Here is a 14,535-nt window from a genome sequence, read left to right on the forward strand (position 1 = left end):
CCTAATGAAAGACAACCTCATGCTTCTTTTTCTATATTTTGAAAAGTGTCTATCCTAGAACAGATCTTCTGGACATGCCCATACCAGATTCAGACTTTTTTGTTATTGATAGGTTTTATCTTAAAAGTGAAAGGTAATAATACCAAAATGGATATGCAATTACTACTCTAGACTCTCTTGTAGAACCCAATCCCTTAACAGAAGACAAATCAGCTCAAATGCTTGAACTTGTGGTCATACAAAGGACATGTTAAATTGCTAGTAAATGATACACACACACACACACACACACACACACACACACACACATCACTGATTTGATTTTGGAATAGCTCATTAGTAGTTCAGTAGTTCATGAATTTGAAATGTTATAGAAACACAAAGATTCTCTACCCAAGAAAGTTGTTATCATCAAGATAGAGGCCTACAGTAAAAGAGATAGCCATAGCAGACCACCATTCTTAATAGATTGCGTTGACTAAAGTTCTAATACAAATACACTCTCTTACAGAATAGAGAGGAAAAAAAGTATGCAGAAGTTCAAGGAGTCCACAATAGAAGCATAATATTAGACCCTCAAATCAGGGCAAAAATGGAAATTATCCAGTTTTAAAATTCATGAAAGTAAGATCTATGGAATTGAGGAAGGATGCCTGGTGTCACCAGATAACTTCCAAAGAACCTTGTTAAAATCCTCCATGATACAATTAATTATAATTGAGACAAATTGCTTCTGACATTAAATATTAATGGGAAACTTTTCTAGGGTAAGAGAGGATATGCTCAGTTTATGCCTCAATCTGTAATTTACATAATGCTGAAAAAAACTGTAAAGTTAATACAGACTGAAACTATGAATGACAGGATTGGTTGAGCATCTCCAAATAACTTTTCTCAAATTGTTTACTCCATAGGTGAATATGTAGTAGTAATAGAACATTTATTTTCTGGATGGTTGAAGACACAGCAATTGCAGTGAGCAGAATTGAAAAAGAGAGACTGTAAGACTTCATGATTTCTACCTAGGTCAACCTAACATTTATCCCTATCCATTGACAGGGAAAGACATTTTGGTGGAGAGCAATTTTTCATGGTTTATGAAAGGCTTTGTCCTTAATTCAGAAACTTTACTGTCCTTATTAATCCCCAATTCGCTGTAAAAGTAGAAATATTCTTAACATAATTAGAAAGTTACAACTATTAGAGACCTTAAAATGACATTCAACTGTAAGTCAACTGCTGATTCAAGATCCTCAGAGGAAGCAGACAACTGAATGAAGTAGCTATTTCTGCCCCCAAATCATCCGAACAAGATATCCAGAAGCATTAATTGCCATACTCTCCACTGCCCAAGGACTGGGCAAACAAAGGACAACTGGATAGACTGGGGACTTATCAGGACAGAACTGTCCCCATTAGTACCTACTATAGACCTCTTAACAGAGTTCCTGCCTATCCCATGGACGGAGACTAGGCCAAGACAATAACCCATCTCTGAGAAATGGCTGGCTCAAGACTTTCTGAAGACTCCCAGGTCATTCCAGGAATATAGTCTTGCTGGACATTAGACCAAGAGATAAAATGCAATACAATTTGAAGTCTCCTTATGTCCAATATTTAAGGTACTACAAAAGCACTATAGAACTAGGCAAGGGGACTTGGGCTGCCTTGGAGTTAAAGACAGCAAAAGCCATCAAGAAGTTGATGCAAACACACGTTCTTGACAGCCATACACCAGCCTTGGGGTTCCTTTTTGTTTTGGCCCTGGGGATTCTATGATGCCTGACCTGGTTTATACTACCATGTACCAGCCTGACTCAGACCCTATACAACTCTGCCCTGGCACACGCCTGTCAGGTACCATGCAAAACACCTGCCATGTTCCATGCAAAACCTCAGTAAGACCTTCAAAAGGAGAGATGTAAAGACCAAAGCCACATGCACTAGATTTTCTCAAGATCATAAGAGGTCTTTTCCCAGGATTATTGCGCAAGAGCTGTGGTTAAAAGAGTTTAACTGCTCCAAAGGTGGGCATGATACCTGCAATTCCTTAGGTCAAAACATACAGAGCATTAAAAGAACTAAATAACCCTTTCTAGATATCAGCTCAAGATATGGGGACTTTTTTGTTTGTCCTACAGATCTTCCCATCAGGAATCACAAAGAATGAGCGTAGGGGCCATTTTAAAATTTCTTTTTATAATTGAACTTTTGGTATGTTTTAAAACCTAAATGTCTCCAATATTCAGAATTTTCCCATTTTTTTCTTATAGCCTAGATAGTGCTAAACTTTTTTCTAATCAAGTAAACTTTGATAGTATCTGTAAATTTGGTGTTGTCAGAACTGGTTTGAAAAGTACCCAGTTTTCAAATTCTACAAAATTTCTCAAATAAACTGTTTAAAAATTACATCTTACATCTTTTGCACATTCAAGACCTCCTTTAGTCTGTGAATATAGCTTTTGTACTCCTTTCCCTCTATGCCTATCCAAACCTCTGATAAGAGATAAAGTTATTTATCTTGGAATCCCCAATTATTTTTAACCACATTGTACAAATTCACTGGTGGTTGTTCAAACATCTTCATAAACCAGGTATAGATTAGAAAGTCAAATTGTTAAGGACATAATTGAAAATCCATCTCTATAACCAATTTCATCTTAGCTCTGTAGCCCTACGTATGCTTAGCAGTAGAAAAGGTGGTCCAATTCAATAATTATTTCCAGCTAAGTTCAAAATCATTTAATTGCATTCCTATTTAAAGATCCTTCTTCAGGCTTCTTCCTCATCCTTGTTCAGTAATTATGTCAATGCAGCTGTAGGGAGAAAGGGCATATCCACAACTTTCTATGCATAACTGCTGGTGCCTAGGGATTTGGTGTTTTAGCACAGTCATTGACCAATAATGACTCCATTATATGACATGAGTTTTTCCTGCAGATGTCCCCTAACCTCCCTTGTAGCATCCCAGTATCCATGGTCCTATAGATATCTGGATAAATTTCTCTATACCAGGGACTGACAAATGACAGCCCTTAGGCCAAACATAGTCTGCAGGCATGATTTTGCATGATCCAAGAACTAAGAATGTTTTTTTTCATTTTTAAAGAGTTATAGCAGAAGAAAGAGGAAGAGGAGAAGTAAAAGAAGGAAAAGGAGGTGGTGGTGGAAAAGGAGGAGGGGTTAGGAGAGAAGGAGGGGAAAAGGAATATGTGACAGAGATCACATATGGCCTGCAAAGCCTAAAATACTTACTATCTGGCTCTTTAGAGGAAGTTTTCAACCCTTTCTCTACATACAGATTTCACGAGTTGGCCTACATTTCTCTTTGACGTAGTCATTTTCTTCCATCTGCCCATCTTCCAGAGTTGATACTCTGGTACCCAATAATCAGGTGTTAACCACCTGGGTTCATTGGGAGTTTGAGTCTTCTTGATGTCAAGCTCAGTGGTGTGATTAATTCAGGGTCATATTTGACCCTCTCTAGCCTATCAAGACTTCTTTACCCTCTTCATCCACCTCTTATGCCTTGGCAGTTCTGGATGGGTCTAAGATCTGTTGCTCAACAAACTCTAAACATGAAGCTGGTGTCAGCTCTCTCAAGTCTTATGGAAGAGTCTGTTGCCCATCCCCCCAGAGTAGAGGAGCATCGTTCATTTCTCTATCTCCCCCACATCAGTACTTCAATACAGTAGTGTCTAAAATTACTCAAGAATCCCTTGAAAGGACAAACCCACAAAGCTGGAGACTGAGTATCCTCAACACAATTCCTCAAAAATTTCTGATTATGCAAAGACAGGTAATACCAAGTTACCCATTTATTCTTTGTACCTGTGTGAAAGAATCAGGCAAGAAGGCAAATCATATGAGACATATCCTCAGGCTTGCTACAATTGTAACAAGGGGGAAAAGAGATATTCAATATATTAGTTTTAGATACTGATGATTTATATATTTATATTTATTTAGTGTTACTTGAACATTATATTTGGTAACTGACTTAGAAATATTAGAACTTAAGAGACAATGAACCAATTAATTGTCCCCTCCTTCTAATTCAGTAACAAAAGGAAGATAGTCCAGTAAGCAGCAGAACCTCACAGTTACCTGCTACATTAGTCACTCATCTTAGAAGAATGCCTGGATCATTATACAAGTAAGTATTTAGAAAAGGAGGTATCACCTAACAAAAATATCAATTTTTTTGGCATTGGCCTAGGGGCTAGGTAGCAAGAAAATAAACTTTGGAGGCTGAAAGAATAACAATCCATGTTATACAGTGGTGAAACATTTGGTTAAGTTGTCACCTGTGACACTTGGAAAGTATGTAATGTATTTTCTTGATAAACTTGCATTTCTGAGGGAAAAGCTTGGAAGAGAGAATTTTAATTACCATTGGTTATATTTGTCAACAAACAAGAAATAGATTAACTCATTTAACTTGGGGAAAGAGTTGGCTGGTTTACAAGAAAGAATGAAAGGGAACAGAGAGGATCCAGGAAGTCTAGGACTTGCAGGGTTGGGAAGGGAAATACTTCTCAACCCCAACTGGTAAAAGATAAGAAGACTTTTCATACAAAAAAAGAGGCTTATTAAAATTTAGCCTTACAGCAAGAACCAAATCAAAGGCATGACTAAAACTGAAAACTTCTGAATGGTTTCCGTTATCAGAAAGCATAGATCTAGTTAAGGTTATGGCATCCACTATGTCATTTAAAGAGGACAAAATGACTCAGTGAAAACAGACAAAGGCTATGATTCTCCCACCAAATCCTCATAGGTTCAAGCTGTGCACTTAATTGAACTTAGCCCAGTCTTGAAAACTATTGTGGATGTCTACTGGCACATGCTGATGAATGAAATCAAATGGATGAGAACCTAATTAAATATGTTGTTTTAGTCCAAAGAAACCACAAGACTAGACCAAAATTTGATGATTATTTGAAACTTAAAATGATTCTTGGCCTGAAAGCACAAGCTGAGAAAGTTTCTTAATCTCTAAGGCAGATATATTCTCCAACCCTCTCCTGAACTATAGCCACAGAAGATAATGGAGAAAGGAGAAACTTCCCAAGGCCTAAGCCAAGGACCTTGGAAAACAGTGAACTTGGAATTGAGTCCTCATTAGATATATCTGGGACTTCCCTGGTGGTCCAGTGGTAAAGAATCCACCTTCCAAAGCAGGGGACGTGGGTTCGATCCCTGTTCAGGGAACTAAGATCCCACATGCGGGGTAGCTAAGCCCAGGTGCCACAACTACTGAGCTCACGCGTCTCAACTAGAGAACCTGCATACTGCAAACTACAGAGCCCACGAGCTCTGGAGCCCACGTGCCACAACTACGGAGCTCATGTGCCCTGGAGCCCGCACACCACAACTAGAGAAGAGAAAACCCACCACAACTAGGGAGAAGCCAATGCGCCACAACGGAAGATCCTGCATGTCTCAGCGAAGATCCCGCGTGCCACAACCAAGACCCGACGCAGCCAAAATAAATAATAAATCTTAAATATATATATATATATCTTCCACCCATAGCATAAAGGATCCTGACAACACATTCCTGGGGTGATCTTAAAATTGACTTCCCATTCTTTCCCAATCTGAACAGGACTATTGTTTCAGTTACCATTCCTTTATTCCACCAATCTATACTGGGTGTGTGAGAAACTAATAACTTGTCATTTTAATTCACAGGTTTCCAGATAATGAAGGACCACACCTGGACCTGATGTAAAGAATGCTATTTATTACTTAGAGATGCTGGGCTTTGAGTCTGATGCACTGACTTTAAGTGACTTTTGGATTGTGTCTCTCAAGAAAGATGGAATGGGTTTTGGTGGCAGGAAAGAAGGTGGTAACCTGCATATCTGATGGCCAGAAAGGCAGATAATAGTGATTTTTGCTGACTATTTGCATCTTGCTTATTTCTCATAAAATGGCAGGATTGTACTTCCTGGACCTCTTGGAAATGGGTAAGGCCGCATGACCAACTCCTGGCCAAGCATTTATTTGCTGGTGCTAAATGCTTCAGAATTCCCTCTTTCCCTTTGTCTTAGCAACCAGCAATGCTGAGGTGGTGGCTGATCTGACAGTCCCTGCGTTACTGTAAAAAGCGGAGCCCCTCTGCTGATCCACAGTTGACATATTTATTTCTCTCTCAGGTATGCTGCCTGTTTAAACCATAAAGATATGGAAAATGTTTGATACTGAAACATGATCTAATCTATCTTGACTGGTGAAAGAACCAATCGCCACAATTTTCTTCTCAGTACACTTTCACCAAAAAATATGAGATTGTGGGTTCCTAATTTAAGTAAAGGAACTTAAATTTGTTTTTCCAAAGAAGTTTGCAGGATGTGAAATTGACAAGAAATTAATATCTAGAATGTACAATAAAGAGACAGGAATACCAAAGAAAAAAAGTTGTGCAAAGTATATACCCACAAGCTATTTACAGAAAATTCAAATGCTAGCAACTGTATAACAAGGTGCTCAGACTCATTAGTAATCAAAGGAATGTAAATTAAGAAAAGATATTATTTACACCTATTAGCCTGGAAATAGAAAGTTGGAAAATTGTCAGGTATTGGCAAGAATGTGAGAATATGGGGATCCTCAAGAATGGATGATGGGAAAGTGACTAGTGAAGTCTTTCCAGAGGACAATTGGTTACAACATAGTCAAATTAAAAATCATTAATACTAGTTCTGGGTGTAAAAGGTATGGAACAGTGTAAGACAGATTGAGATGAACCATTTCTATAAATTAATATATGTATGCAGAACAGTACACATTTTATAAGAACACATTCAAAAATATAGGCAGTAAATCGATTAGAATGTTTATCAATGACAGCAGAGGGCTTTGGGAAAAAAGAATGAGGATGAAGGGAAATAATAAAAGCTTTAATGATAACGAGGCACAATCTGATTACCACCACTATCTGCACTAGAGATCTCCCCCTAAATAAGTAACTTTGTTACTTACCTCATCCCAACCAAAAGTGTGTTATGTAAAAGGAGCAAATAAGTTTTTCAGTAGTTGTCATATGGCCAGTGATTGTAAGCCACAGAAAGATACCCTTGAGTACAAGTAAATGCCAATGACCACAGGTGAATCATTTTATAACCTTTAGACGAGTATACCTATACAATGTTTAACAGTTAGTTCAGAAGCAGGGAGTAGGGGCTGGATTTGTAGGGTTTTCTGATTTTGAGATGTAAATATTGCCATCACAGTTGATTTCAAACTATGAAGGATTTAATAAACAGATGGCAAAACTCCTGAAAATTTAACAAGTGGTCCTCACAAGCTGGTAGGAGCATGTTTTAAGCACTACCTTTGAGACTCCAGAATTAAAGCACAAGACCTACTGATTTAAACGTAGATCTTACCAAGAATGGCACATAAACACTTAGAGGTTTTCTGTCCATAAACTTGTAGAAAGCAACACATTTCACCCACATTCAATCTTTAACATGAGCTAATGGGAACTTCTTCCATTTTTCAATTTGAAATGTTTAATTATTGTAAAATCACAGGCCACAATATTTAATGGGGTCTAGCCACAGCTAGACCTGAAACAAAAAGCCTAAAGCTTGGGTGGTGTATTTTGTTCCTACCTACAGGGAACGAAGTACAACAGTGGTATGTTCTTACCACTTGGACAAAAGACCTTAGCTCAGGTTAGGAATACAGAGTGTCTGGACCTACCATCTCACAAAGGCTTTCTATTTCTCCCAAAACATTGATCTGTCACCTAACAAGCCTGCTTTCCCATTCAACAGCATGAGTATGCCAATGTGTTCCATTTCCAACATCCAGTTTTCTTCTTGTTCCTCGTTTGGTAGACTCTGTTCTTCAAACAAGGTAGGAAAAGTTACACAGTTTCTTAGAATCCCAGTCTCCTCTACCATAACCTGAGAATTAATTGAGAACAGTGTAGCCTCCTCAGAGTTTTATGGAGATTAGATTTGGAAGTGTCAGTACAGCTCTTGGTACCTGGTACACACTGGCATGTCAGTTTCCTTTTCGTCTTTCTTCCCATGTCCTCACCCAGTTTTGTGGACTAAAAAAAACAACAAAAAATGAGCAACATTAGTTTCTGACCTAGCTTTCTTCTTCTCTAATACCCTGTTTCCTCCTCAAGGACATTTTTTGCACGTACCTTTGCAAAATCTGACATTTATCATTTGAACTCTGTTCTGAAACTCCCATTTCATCAAATACATGATGGCCTCTCCAGTCACCACGAAATTGTTACAGAATCTACTTATCCAGATTTCACTCACTACGCTCAAGCAGCTGAAACTTACAATATTCCTCAGGAAAGGTTAGGAAACATAGATTTAGTTGAGGTTCTCAACAAGGGAGGTACTGTAGGCTAGGGTACATCTTGGAAATGTGGGAGCATTTTTGCTTTTCTGACGACTGGGGACAGAGACACGGAGGCTCAGGCATTTAGTGGTTAGGGGCAAAGAATGTTAGATATTCTAAACAGAAAGGACAATCCCACACATGGAGTATCTTCCTGAACACAGTTTTAATATCCCAGAGTGCCAAACCCACTATAAGTACAAACTAATGATACTTCAGTAGATGAGATACTAAAAAGATTTTTCATATATTTATGCAAGAAGTCAACATAATTTAAGAGAAGGATGTTATAGAGAGAAAAGCTTAAATGGGATAGAGACTTTTAAAACTATTGAATAGTTTAGTATCTCTCTACTTTCTATCTACTCAATATTATACAGCATTTTAAAATGCATATTAGTTAAAAAGGGTTTCAGTGTAGAAATGCAATTATTGCAAAAACGACAAGGCAGATTGCAAATATATGATAGCTTTGGGACTCCTTTTGCGACTTCATGCCGAATATTATAAAACTAGCAGAACACTACATTTCAATATAAAAATATTTTTTAAATTTCACATTCTTATCATCTTCCATTATTTCTTTGTAGTACAGGGACAAACACTTATATTGGGAAACTAGCATTGGCATTATTTTGGGGTTGCCTGTTTTCAGCTCTTACTACAATATTGTCCCTTATGGCTCACCACATAATTTCTCTACAGCCTTTATTTTTTATTGGAGTAGAATTGCTTTACAATGTTGTGTTAGTTTCTGCTGTACAGTGAAGTGAATCAGCTATGTGTATACCTATATCCCCTCCCTCTTGGACCTTCCTCCCACCTCCCCCCCCCCATCCCACCCATCTAGGTCGTCACAGAGCACCGAGCTGAGCTCCCTGTGCTATACAGCAGGTTCCCAATAGCTATCTATTTTACACATGGTAGTGTATTTATATCAAACCTAATCTCTCAATTCGTCCCACCCTCTCCTTCCCTCCCTGTGTCCACATGTCCATTCTCTATGTCTACATCTCTATTCTTGCCCTGCAAATAGGTTCATCTGTACCATTTTTCTAGATTCCACATATATGTATTAATATACGATATTTGTTTTCCTCTTTCTGGTATACTTTGTTCCTTTTTATGGCTGAGTAATATTCCATAGTATATATGTACCACATCTTCTTTATCCATTCATCTATCATTGGACATTTATGTTGTTTCCATGTCCTGGCTATTGTAAATAGTGCTGCAATGAACATTGGGGTACATGTAGCCTCTTATTTATAGTTTCTTTCCAATCTATTCTATAGTCCCTATTGCTTATGGAAGAATATAGCCTCCCAGGCTGTTTTAGCTGAGACTGAACGTATGTTCCAACATGTAATGGGATTTCAAAATGGCAGGAGACATGTACTTTGTCACTAACACTTTATGTCACAATATATGAAATTTTAACACCATACTTGTAATACTGAGTTCATTTGCAAGAATATCTCACCATTGCTTTCACTTCAACAGTCTGTAATTTTTAAAAATTAAAAAAAAAACAGTCTGTAATTTATCTTGGCATATTAGTCCTACTTCAACTGGGGTTGTTCCTCCTCATTACATATAAATAAGTTCTCTTTCAATTATGCACAAGAGTGATACTAGATTTTATTCTAGTGTCCACTCATACCAATGCTTCAATTTCCCTCTGTGTCTTGCATGGAGTGACTTCTGATCTTCTCACTTATTCGGGAAGAAAGTACTAATACCTGACTACTTCATTGTCTTTTAATATATTTATGACTGAACATCTACATGCTTGAATATCTAATTTTTAATTTTTAAAATTTCTCCTGTATTTAACAATCAATTATATTGATTTTTTAAAACTATGCAGTTAGGTTATATTACTGATTCATTTCATTTTGGCATAGAAAAGAAGGCATTACAAACATTTGTTGTAAGGGTGCACTGGGTCTGATAGGGCTGAGAATCATGGATTCCAGGGAATGTTTACAAACATGGGCTCTCCGGGGTCTTCAAGAAAATTCCTTAGCAGTGAGGCCAATTCTTATTCTGTGAGGAGGAGGCAAAGACTATGGTTATCAGTGTCTTTGAAGAGTATCATTTCCTTTAATTAATTCTTCTGCGTTCATTAAAAAGAATGAAATAATACCATTTGCAGCAACATGAATGGACTTGGAGATTATCATACTAAGTAAGGTAAATCAGACAGAGAAAGACAAATATCATATGATATCACTTATATGCAGAATCCTAAAAAAACGATACAAACTTATTTCCAAAGCAGAAACAGACTCCCAGATTTAGAAATGAATTTATGGTTACCGGGGGGAGGGGTGTGGGGGAGGGAAAGATTGGGAGTTTGGGATTGACATCTACACACTGCTATATTTAAAACAGATAACAAACCAGGACCTAATATATAGCACAGGGAACTCTGCTCAATACTCTGTAATAACCTAAATGGGAAAAGAATTTGAAAAAGAATAGATACATGTATACGTATAACTGAATCACTCTGCTGCACACCTGAAACTAACACACAACATTGTTAATCAACTATACTCCAATTTAAAGAGAAAAAAAAGACACAGAAAAGAAATTCTTCTGCATTGCAAAATAATCTGTTTCCAGTATATATTTAAGAATAAAAATGTAATTTACACTACCCATCTATTATAATGGATAATTTTTTTTTTAAACTGAGAATCCTAATTTCTGGTGAGGATGCAGAGCAACAAGAACACTCATTCATTGCTGATGGGAATGCAAAAAGGTACAATCACTTTAGAAGACAGTTTAAAAGCTCATTACAAAGCTAAACATAGACTTACCATACAATCCAGCAAGTATACTTCTAGATATTTACTCAACTAATATGAAAATGTATGTTCACACAAAAATCTGCACATGAATGTTTATTACAAATTTATTCACAATCACAGAAAACTAAAAACAACCTAGACATTCCTAAATAAGTGAATGGATAAACAAGCTGTGGTACAAATGGAATGTTAGTCAGCTATAAAAAAAAGAAGCAAACTATCAAATCAGGAAAGGACATGGATTAATTTTTCTTAACATCTTGATTGGAGTATAATTGCTTTACAATGGTATGTTAGTTTCTGCTTTATAACAAAGTGAATCAGTTATACATATGCATATGTTCCCATATCTCTTCCCTCTTGCGTCTCCCTCCCTCCCACCCTCCCTATCCCACCCCTCTAGGTGGTCACAAAGCACCGAGCTGATCTCCCTGTGCCATGCGGCTGCTTCCCACTAGCTATCTATTTCACGTTTGGTAGTGTATATATGTCCATGCCACGCTCTCACTTTGTCACAGCTTACCCTTCCCCCTCTCCATATCCTCAAGTCCATTCTCTATTAGGTCTGTGTCTTTATTCCCGTCTTACCCCTAGGTTCTTCATGACCTTTTTTTTTCCCCTTAGATTCCATATATATGTGTTAGCATACGGTATTTGTCTTTCTCTTTCTGACTTACTTCACTCTGTATGACAGACTCTAGGTCCATCCACCTCACTACAAATAGCTCAATGTCGTTTCTTTTTATGGCTGAGTAATATTCCATTGTATATATGTGCCACATCTTCTTCATCCATTCATCCGATGACGGACACTTAGGTTGTTTCCATCTCTTGGCTATTGTAAATAGAGCTGCAATGAACATTGTGGTACATGACACTTTTTGAATTATGGTTTTCTCAGCGTATATGCCCAGTAGTGGGGTTGCTGGGTCGTATGGTGGTTCTATTTGTAGTATTTTAAGGAACCGCCATACTGTTTTCCACAGTGGCTGTATCAATTTACATTCCACCAGCAGTGCAAGAGTGTTCCCTTTTCTCCACACCCTCTCCAGCATTTACTGTTTCTAGATTTTTTGATGATGGCCATTCTGACCAGTGTGAGATGATATCTCATTGTAGTTTTGATTTGCATTTCTCTAATGATTAATGATGTTGAGCATTCTTTCATGTGTTTGTTGGCAATCTGTATATCTTCTTTGGAGAAATGTCTATTTAGGTCTTCTGCCCATTTTTGGATTGGGTTGTTTTTTTGTTATTGAGCTGCATGAGCTGCTTGTAAATTTAGGAGATTAATCCTTTGTCAGTTGCTTCATTTGCAAATATTTTCTCCCATTCTGAGGGTTGTCTTTTGGTCTTGTTTATGGTTCCTTTGCTGTGCAAAAGCTTTGAAGTTTCATTAGGTCCCATCTGTTTATTTTTGTTTTTATTTCCATTTCTCTAGGAGGTGGGTCAAAAAGGATCTTGCTGTGATTTATGTAATAGAGTGTTCTGCCTATGCTTTGCTCTAAGAGTTTGATAGTTTCTGGCCTTACATTTAGGTCTTTAATCCATTTTGAGCTTATTTTTGTGTATGGTGTTAGGGAGTGTTCTAATCTCATACTTTTACATGTACCTGTCCAGTTTTCCCAGCACCACTTATTGAAGAGGCTGTCTTTTCTCCACTGTATATTCTTGCCTCCTTTATCAAAGATAAGGTGACCATATGTGCGTGGGTTTATCTCTGGGCTTTCTATCCTGTTCCATTGATCTCTATTTCTGTTTTTGTGCCAGTACCATTTTAAATGCATAATACAAAGTGAGAGAAGCCAGTCTGAAAAGGCAGTATACTGTACAATTATGTGACATTCTGGAAAAGTATAACTGTAGAGACTGTAAAAAGATCAGTGTTTTCTAAGAAGGAGGGGTAAGAGGGAGGTTGAATAGGTGAATCATGGGGGATATTTTTAAGGCATACATTCTGTATGATAACATAATTGTGGATACATTAAATTATGCATTTTTCAAAACCCACAGAATTCCATAGCACAAAGAGTACACCTTAATACATGCAAATTTTAAAAAATCATTCAGGAGCTCAGGGGATTCTAGGATGGAATGCAAACTGTGACAAAACAATCTAATTGTACTACAAATGTATGAAACAACTTTACTGAAAAGGTGGAAAGTGGGGGAAAGGTGCTGAGCAAAGTAACTCTGGAAATGAGTGGAGTCTCTAACAAAAGAAAATTGTACGTAAGCACTGTACTCTCATTGATAAAGTTGTTCCCACTGGGGTACAGGTTAACAATTCTGACACCACTATATATGTACATTGGAGCTGAGCAATTAAGTAAATAGATGGCAGATGATAGGAGTCAGTTTTCTCACTGTTGGGAATTTACAGATAAGCAAGGGAAGGAAGCTAGAGTGATCCATATGGTAATAGATTAGAGTCTGAGACATCAATATAAACTCAAGTTTAGCTTAACTATAGATATAGATGGTTACATATAAAAATATTTCTAGATATGTACATGCAAGTTTTAGTGTATGAGTTAGCATAACACATACTTCTTTGATTTGTAGGCTAGAATAGTTGATTCTAGGACTGACGCAGAAAATCAGCCCGAACTTAAGAATAAAAGGTAAGACTGTGAAACTTTTAGAAAAAAAAAAAATAAGAGAAAATCTTTAGTGACCAGAGCTGGGCAAAATTTCTGAGATTTGACACTAAAAGTATGATCCATAATCATACTTATAAACTTGACATCATCAAAAATTTAAACTTTTACTTTGTGAAAGACCTTGTTAGGAGAATGAAAAGGAAAACTATAGATTGAGAGAAAATATTTGTAAGCCACATATCTGGTAAAGAACTAGTATCTAAAGTATATGAAGCACTTCCAAAGCTCAAAAGTAAAAAAACAAAGAATCCAAAAGAAAATAGACAAAAGGCACGAGGAGACATTGTACCTAAGAAGATATTTAGATAGCAAATAAGCACATGAAAAGATGTTCAGCATCACTAGACATTAGGGAAATGCAAATTAAAACTACAGTGAGATAATCACTACACAACTATCACAAAAAATTTTAATTAAAAAATTAAATAAAAATGATAAAAAATTTTAAATGATAATTAAAATGTTTTAAAAGTAATGACAACCCCAAACACTAGTGAGGATGTGGAGAAACTGCATCACTCATACATTGCTGAGGGGAATGCAAAACGGCACAGTCAGTCCAGAAAACATCATGGCAATTTCTTTAAAAACTAAACATGCAACTACCATACAACTCAACAAATGCACCCCTGAGCATTTATCCCAGAGAAATGAAAACTTATGTTCACACA

General features: G+C 37.0%; 1 protein-coding gene across 15 annotated transcripts in view; it reads right to left on the reverse strand.

The window, feature by feature from the left end:
* Positions 1-14,535, reverse strand: part of HHLA2 (HHLA2 member of B7 family) — a 161,218-nt gene that overhangs the window by 127,943 nt on the left and 18,740 nt on the right. For 7 of the 15 annotated variants that reach the window (XM_067738961.1, XM_067738958.1, XM_067738952.1 and 4 more), the window contains exon 2: positions 8,005-8,071. The exons of the other annotated variants lie outside the window; for them this stretch is intronic. The gene's annotated coding sequence lies outside the window, so the exon portion shown is untranslated. The remainder of the gene's footprint in view (positions 1-8,004; positions 8,072-14,535) is intronic. 15 annotated transcript variants of the gene reach the window in all.

Source organism: Pseudorca crassidens, chromosome 5 (genome assembly GCF_039906515.1).
Source record: "Pseudorca crassidens isolate mPseCra1 chromosome 5, mPseCra1.hap1, whole genome shotgun sequence".
Taxonomy (NCBI): domain Eukaryota; kingdom Metazoa; phylum Chordata; class Mammalia; order Artiodactyla; family Delphinidae; genus Pseudorca; species Pseudorca crassidens.